This window comes from Mytilus trossulus, chromosome 1 (genome assembly GCF_036588685.1).
Source record: "Mytilus trossulus isolate FHL-02 chromosome 1, PNRI_Mtr1.1.1.hap1, whole genome shotgun sequence".
In the NCBI taxonomy this organism is placed as follows: Eukaryota; Metazoa; Mollusca; class Bivalvia; order Mytilida; family Mytilidae; genus Mytilus; species Mytilus trossulus.
Genome location: NC_086373.1, coordinates 60,049,073 through 60,057,027, shown reverse-complemented (window position 1 = coordinate 60,057,027; position 7,955 = coordinate 60,049,073).

Genomic DNA, 7,955 nt, shown 5'->3' with positions numbered 1-7,955 from the left:
AGGGTCCTGATTGTAAGTATCCAAGCTTTGACTTCATCGCTATCGGTCCATCTCCTCGTATAACTTTGTCTTCGATAAAGTCCCAATAGTGGTCGGCACCTATAAGTAATGATATCTCAAAATAATCGTATTTGGTAACTGGATGAGCGAGTCTTAATCCTTTCAGATAATCCATATTTCGGTTAACGTACCGCATATGATTATGTATTGGAAATGCTATGATGGTAGGAACAATAAGGACTTCAATCGGAATTCTACGACTATTTTCGGTTTCGAGAAATACGGTGGTTGTGAGTAGTTCTCTCGTGCTCGTGTTCTCCTTTCCAAATACCGATAGGTGTACAACATCAATTCCTTCAGTTTTCAAATTCAATTTCTTCGCTAGATGCTCTGTTAAAAAAAGATCTTTGTGCACCCTCATGAAATAAAACATTCGTATCCATAGATATATTACCAGACCAAACAGGAGCTACCGCCGTTTTTAGTAGCACATTTGTACGCATCAATGTCGATAAATGCAAAACTTTAGTATCTTCCTGGTTTTCAGTGTCATTTATAAGATTGACGAGTGTAGATTTAATCTGTTTATTTGTATTGCTTGTAATGAACGCTAAACCTTCGCTGTTAACATTGTTACTCGTACTACATTAGCTGGAATGGTGTCTCTGGTTGCAGTGTCGACACGTTCGTTTTGATTGACACTCATAAGCATGATTCTTTCCTAAACAGTTAAAACATAAATTATCACGAATAACGATAGACATTCGGGCTGTGTTATCACTAATATTGGTACAGTTTGTTGGCGTATGTATCTCTTTACGAAAAACACATGGTCTCTCCATAATATTCTGGGATTGGCTCTTCGCGTTGTGTGCTGTGTGTATTCGCGGTGATTCTATTCCTGTATGAAATGTACATGTAGATGCGGTTGTGAAGTAACTTTCTGAAGACTCGATATATGTACCTGTATTTTTTCCCGCCTCCATGATCTGAATTTCGTTAAGTATACTCTTCCTCAAATCTTTCAAATTCCAACTTGACGGTCCGTGTTGTCTTGATAGGTTTTGGCGTATTTCTGCGGGCAACTTGTTCAGAAGAACGGGTACCAGTAGTGAACCATAAGTGTCTGTAGTCTGTCCGAGTGACTCTAGACCTCGTACGTAAGTTTCAGTTTTGTCATAATAATTGCGGAGGCTTACTAAAGTGTAAATAGGCGGCGAAATCTCAAGTAGAGCTTGCATGTATGTTTGTATTTTAGTATGTATCTGTCCATACCTCTCTTGAAACAACGAATGGCTTTGACGTAGTTAGTGTTTGTCATCGAAAAACCTCATATGGTCTGAAACGCTTCTCCCTGTAGTAGTGACTTTAAGTCGTTAAACTTCTGTGCGTCGCTAAGTATTGGATTTGTGTGTATAGATGTCTCATATGAATCCCAAAAGGATTGCCAATCTAAAATATTCCCTTTAAACGTAGGCAAGTTCAACTTTGGTAATTTGTGGTACTGATTATTTTTGCTAGAAGACGAATGTAAACTTGGAATATGCATAGACGGGTTCGTAGTATGAATAATCACTGATATAGCGGGTTTACTTGTATAAAACGAGGCTGCATTCGATTGTACATGAGATGTCGACGTGAAACAATTGGCGTGCGGGTTCAATTGAGAGGAGTCGCTTGCGGGTACACTATTTGCTGTAGGTATCAAGGTATGCATGGGTGTATCAGAAGGAGTTACGTGACTAGCTTGAAAAACTGTAGTATTGACGGGTAAATTATGACTTTTCGACTGGGAGGGATTAATGAGTTTTCTAATTTGACGAATTTTTTAATCTAAATCAAACATGTACTCATCTGTTTGTTGAATTTCATCCACCACGTCTTCATCCGAGCTTGCTTCCACAATTTTATCCTTCAGATCTTTAAGAATGTCCTTTTTCTGTAACACGGAATCTAAAATAGCTGTGACGTCCTCAATTTCTATGTCGGAAAGGTCTCGTATCTCACCAAAATTCTTCCAAAGTCTTGTAATTGCTCCTTTATGTCCGGAACGAACGGCTTTCAGCTTTGTGTCCATTTTTTCCTTTGGTCACGGCATAAATGTCGAGGCTTAACTCTAATATCGTATAAGGAAAACAATAACAACCATACAGTTTGACGTTTACTTCATTATATCAGAACTGCTCAGGCGACGTCTCCCTGACGTCAACCCTAGATACATAACTGTTACAGTAAAACGCGACTTCTTGACTCCCGCGGTATTCTCGACATGTATCAACTATAATACATATGGTAATTTCTTTATGAAGGAGATATTTTAGATAAATAAGTATATACGAAGTTTTAACTCTTTATCATGTTTATGAATTAAAACCAAAAAATAAATTGTGTAAACAGTTATTGAAGACGGGTGTCATTCGATATATGCAGAAAATATCATAAAAGAATACCTTATTGTTTATTAAGTATTTAATGCGATTAGATCATGAAATTAAAGCTCTGGTATAGGATCGTGAAAGAAATCTTATCTAGGTATCATGCAAGTTTACATGTATTAACTTATCTAATTTAACCAACTAGATGGGCAAATTTAGAAGAAAATAAAACTGTTTGCCAAATTGGTTTAACATTATCATCTGTATTTGTTTGAGAGAAATCGAAGTTTAGCATTAAACTGTTCCTACAGAACTATAAAGCAGATTGCTCCTCAACATGACTAAACTATGAATTAGGTAGCAATAAACAGTTAGGAAAAAATACTAAAATTTGCCCTTATGAATTTTACCATTCCCTTTTCATTGCTTTCTTGCAATATCAAGCTTACTGTTTGTGTCATATATGGGCATATTTATGTAATCAGAATCTTCCATAGATTTTATTTCCAGTATATAAAATGGTAAAATATATATTCTTTTTGGTGTATCCATGGCAACAATCTGCATTTATTTGTTATGAAATATTGCAAAAAGGGGGGGGGGAAAGATGTCACATATTTCCCCAAAATTTGGCTAAAAGTAGAATTTCAATCGCTTGAAGTAATACCTTTTCTGAAACTGTGTACATATATCATTCAGCAAATCCAATGAAAATCATATGTCTTTCGTCTCATTTTTTTGTAAAATTGCGTCAAAAACTTCGTGTAGAAAAAGAGTGTTTGTAAACAGTACATTAATTTCTGGACCGATGACCGGTCTAGCTATGAAAATACGGACTGTCAAACAGAAAACAGCCCATGAAACATGTAAAAAATAATCTTGATGCTCTTATAAACCACCTTCGAAGGCTAAATTAGCACTCATCTGTCTAAAAATGAATTTTATTACACAATAACTTTCCTATTTGAAAAATTCACAGGGGCCATAATGCGAAACTAAACCCCTAACTGTGTATTGCTACCTTAATAGTAAATATTTTTTTCAAAGTCTCCCTTTTAACTTATTTTCTGAGTTCTGCTAGCTAAAACGAGTAAAATGGCCTTTTATTTTTGAAAATTGGTTGAGTAATGAATATTTTATGAAGGTTAGCAGTTGACCCTGAAACGCGACAAAAACTGATTTTAAGAAAGGTGCCAAGTCAAAGTGTAAAATCTTGTCTCTACCTCAATTTTTAGCCAAATCTTAAAAACTGTACCTCTTTTGTCAGTTTTTTAATGTTGAATATTATAATAAGATCTCTGATGATGCAACATTGTACAAAATTTAGCAATTTTAAGCATAAAAATGTTAATCTTTATGCTTATTGCATACAAAAGACTTGATTAAAAAAATTGTTGATAGGGAATCAATTTCTTACATCTGATTTAATTATACATTTAATATATGCCAAAATGTAACATGAAATCTTGATAAAAACAATAATTATATATATTCGCAAGAAAAAAACCAACGCGTTAAATACTTGGGCTACAACATGCAGTCCAATCCATCAGAAGCAAACGTTAAGCCGATAGAGTACAAATATAAGCCTAGTGTCAAAATGTCTAATTTTGGTTGCTAAGGACTGTAAACAATAAAATTGACACATATTGTCATTGTTAAACACTTAATTTACTCAGAAGTTGATTTTGAATCTAAATATCAATAGATTTGTGGCATGAAAAGTCTTAAAGTATACAATTCTGAGCTTGGTAAGTATGCCTTAATAGTAAATATTTTTTTCAAAGTCTCCCTTTTAACTTATTTTCTGAGTTCTGCTAGCTAAAACGAGTAAAATGGCCTTTTATTTTTGAAAATTGGTTGAGTAATGAATATTTTATGAAGGTTAGCAGTTGACCCTGAAACGCGACAAAAACTGATTTTAAGAAAGGTGCCAAGTCAAAGTGTAAAATCTTGTCTCTACCTCAATTTTTAGCCAAATCTTAAAAACTGTACCTCTTTTGTCAGTTTTTTAATGTTGAATATTATAATAAGATCTCTGATGATGCAACATTGTACAAAATTTAGCAATTTTAAGCATAAAAATGTTAATCTTTATGCTTATTGCATACAAAAGACTTGATTAAAAAAATTGTTGATAGGGAATCAATTTCTTACATCTGATTTAATTATACATTTAATATATGCCAAAATGTAACATGAAATCTTGATAAAAACAATAATTATATATATTCGCAAGAAAAAAACCAACGCGTTAAATACTTGGGCTACAACATGCAGTCCAATCCATCAGAAGCAAACGTTAAGCCGATAGAGTACAAATATAAGCCTAGTGTCAAAATGTCTAATTTTGGTTGCTAAGGACTGTAAACAATAAAATTGACACATATTGTCATTGTTAAACACTTAATTTACTCAGAAGTTGATTTTGAATCTAAATATCAATAGATTTGTGGCATGAAAAGTCTTAAAGTATACAATTCTGAGCTTGGTAAGTATGCCATAAGGTAGCAATAAACAGTTAGGAAAAAATACTAAAATTTGCCCTTATGAATTTTACCATTCCCTTTTCATTGCTTTCTTGCAATATCAAGCTTACTGTTTGTGTCATATATGGACATATTTATGTAATCAGAATCTTCCATAGATTTTATTTCCAGTATATAAAATGGTAAAATATATATTCTTTTTGGTGTATCCATGGCAACAATCTGCATTTATTTGTTATGAAATATTGCAAAAAGGGGGGGAAAGATGTCACATATTTCCCCAAAATTTGGCTAAAAGTAGAATTTCAATCGCTTGAAGTAATACCTTTTCTGAAACTGTGTACATATATCATTCAGCAAATCCAATGAAAATCATATGTCTTTCGTCTCATTTTTTTGTAAAATTGCGTCAAAAACTTCGTGTAGAAAAAGAGTGTTTGTAAACAGTACATTAATTTCTGGACCGATGACCGGTCTAGCTATGAAAATACGGACTGTCAAACAGAAAACAGCCCATAAAACATGGAAAAAATAATCTTGATGCTCTTATAAACCACCTTCGAAGGCTAAATTAGCACTCATCTGTCTAAAAATGAATTTTATTACACAATAACTTTCCTATTTGAAAAATTCACAGGGGCCATAATGCGAAACTAAACCCCTAACTGTGTATTGCTACCTTATGTCATTCCATTTTAACGATTCAAATGGTTGTTTTTTATTTGTATGAATAAATCACAAATTTGTCAAAGAATGATAAAAATGATGTTTTGGACCTTGAAAGATAACGTACCGCTTATTGTATCATGAAAAAAATCGTGAACGATCTGTTGATACAAAAACGTTTAAATATTTCATTATTTATTATATGGTAATTTTTATGACAATATATTTTTAATTTGTATATCAAATACTGATTTCATGACTCATTCCGGTTTTCTTTTGTTGAGGAATAGGGCTATACTCGTTCAATGCCATTTGTTTTAGTGAGAAATGTTTCTCGTGTTTATCCATAATTTTAAAAGACAAGCTGGTTAATTCGAATTTGCTGGATCATGAGCTAGCCTATGGTGCAGGACATCAAAATTGTCGACAAACTTGAACATTTTAAAAGTACTGAAGTTATTGTAAGTTAATAGGAAATATTATGTTTACCATGAGTAGTTCATATGTAACCAACTTATGATAAGCAGTAGACTTACTAACATTGGAAAATGGTAATTGATAAAAAGCCACTAAACCCCGACTATCATTCACGATGGCAGGGCATCGAAATACTCATCAAACTGATAGTAATGCAACCGTATAGAAATTATCATTGATATAGATATCACAGGTACAAAATGGTAGTTCCTGTCAAACTTAATTGCTTATTACTTGTTATTTAAAGTCAATGGACCATGACGTATCATTAAAAAAGTCCAACAACTGAGACTTATTGATCAAACCGACTTAAACACAATATTGCAAACTACATTGACACCGCCAGAAACACACCACGTACGTCTTGCAGTCTGCGAATTTTGTAACAGGTGAAAACTACAAAGTTAACAATAAAACAAACACAAACTAAAATACTTAAAGGGGCGCTAGCTGTCAAATTCATGGTCACCGATTTGACTCAAATTCTCATATTTGATTTATAACAATGTAAAACAATTATTGAAACTAAATTATCAAAAGTCTAAAATAAACAGTTTCCAGAGCATGTGGTCGATAATATAAAGGTTCGTTTCGTGTGTATTTAAGTCCAGACGCCATCTAATTTACTATCGATTTGATCTCAGATGACCATATAAGCAATGTTAACCTAAATAAAGATATGAATAGATTAAACCATCACGTGCAATTTGGATTTTTATAGGTTTGTTTGATTTGATTTTATAGATTAAAAATAGATGTTTCTCATTGTTTTTAACAGGAAACAAGAATGATTTTATGTGCATTGAATTAGTAATAAAATGATTTACCGTAGTTTCAATTCACTATAGACATTCTTTTTCTTTTTCATGTACACGTACCATACATGCGTTGCCAATCTCTAGCTAGGGGTTAAATTGAAGTTCACATGAATACGGATTTAAAGAGGTCGACTCATTCACTTGCAAGTGAATAACTAATTATCAATGTTTCTTAGCGTAATTTGACAAAATTGAACTTTTTGGCTACAAAAAGCGAATTCTTATATCACTATTTCACTTTCATTATTAATTGAACAGAAAAATATCAAACTTTAGATTTTTTATATATCTCGTAACTTCTGACCCTTTAAAGAAAACCAACCGTCATTGTACACGTATAGAAAACAATGCATAAAAGAACTAAAGACTGGTAAACTCTGAAAAATGCAGGTTTTGGAATGTTTGTTAGCCTTTCTTCTTACATTACACGTGATTTGAATTAAGAATTCTAGTGCGGATAAATTTCATAGCACTCAACACATTACGCAAATTAAAGTACACTTATTATATTATAGCCGTCTAAATGCCAATGTACGTCTTTATCAGTTGTTGTTAAGTTAAGCATTTAAATAAGTATTGTATCCATGGTCTACTAGCATAAAGTTCATCATGACCCCCTCTTAAAATGTCATTACATTTCGAATCAATGGATCCATTCTAATGAATCACGGTTGATATTAATAATTCAATACAATACATTATCATATACTTAGACTTAATAACATATGATTTTTACTGCATGATAATAGCATAAAATTAACGTAAATTCAATATTTTTCGAATTGGTGCTTAGCGGGCTGATATGAAAAGTTTATCACATGCTTCGAGTGTTATCACATGCCTTTCCGTAACGTTATTACATGGCAGTCCGGTGAAACTCGGCAAATTCCGGAAAATACACCTCAATGGTACATTGAATACGGTAGTTTTTGAACCAGTTGCATATGTAGTACCTGCACACTGCGATACTAATAGTTTGTCGGATATTGGATTAAAAATGATGACTGGAAGGTTGTAGTGTAAATGTTTAAACGGTTCAAACAAGCTCTCTTTAATTTGGTTTCTGTGCTGAAATGTTTCATCTTAAATAAAAGTACTGCATCTCAAAATTTTGATATTGAATCAGAAGT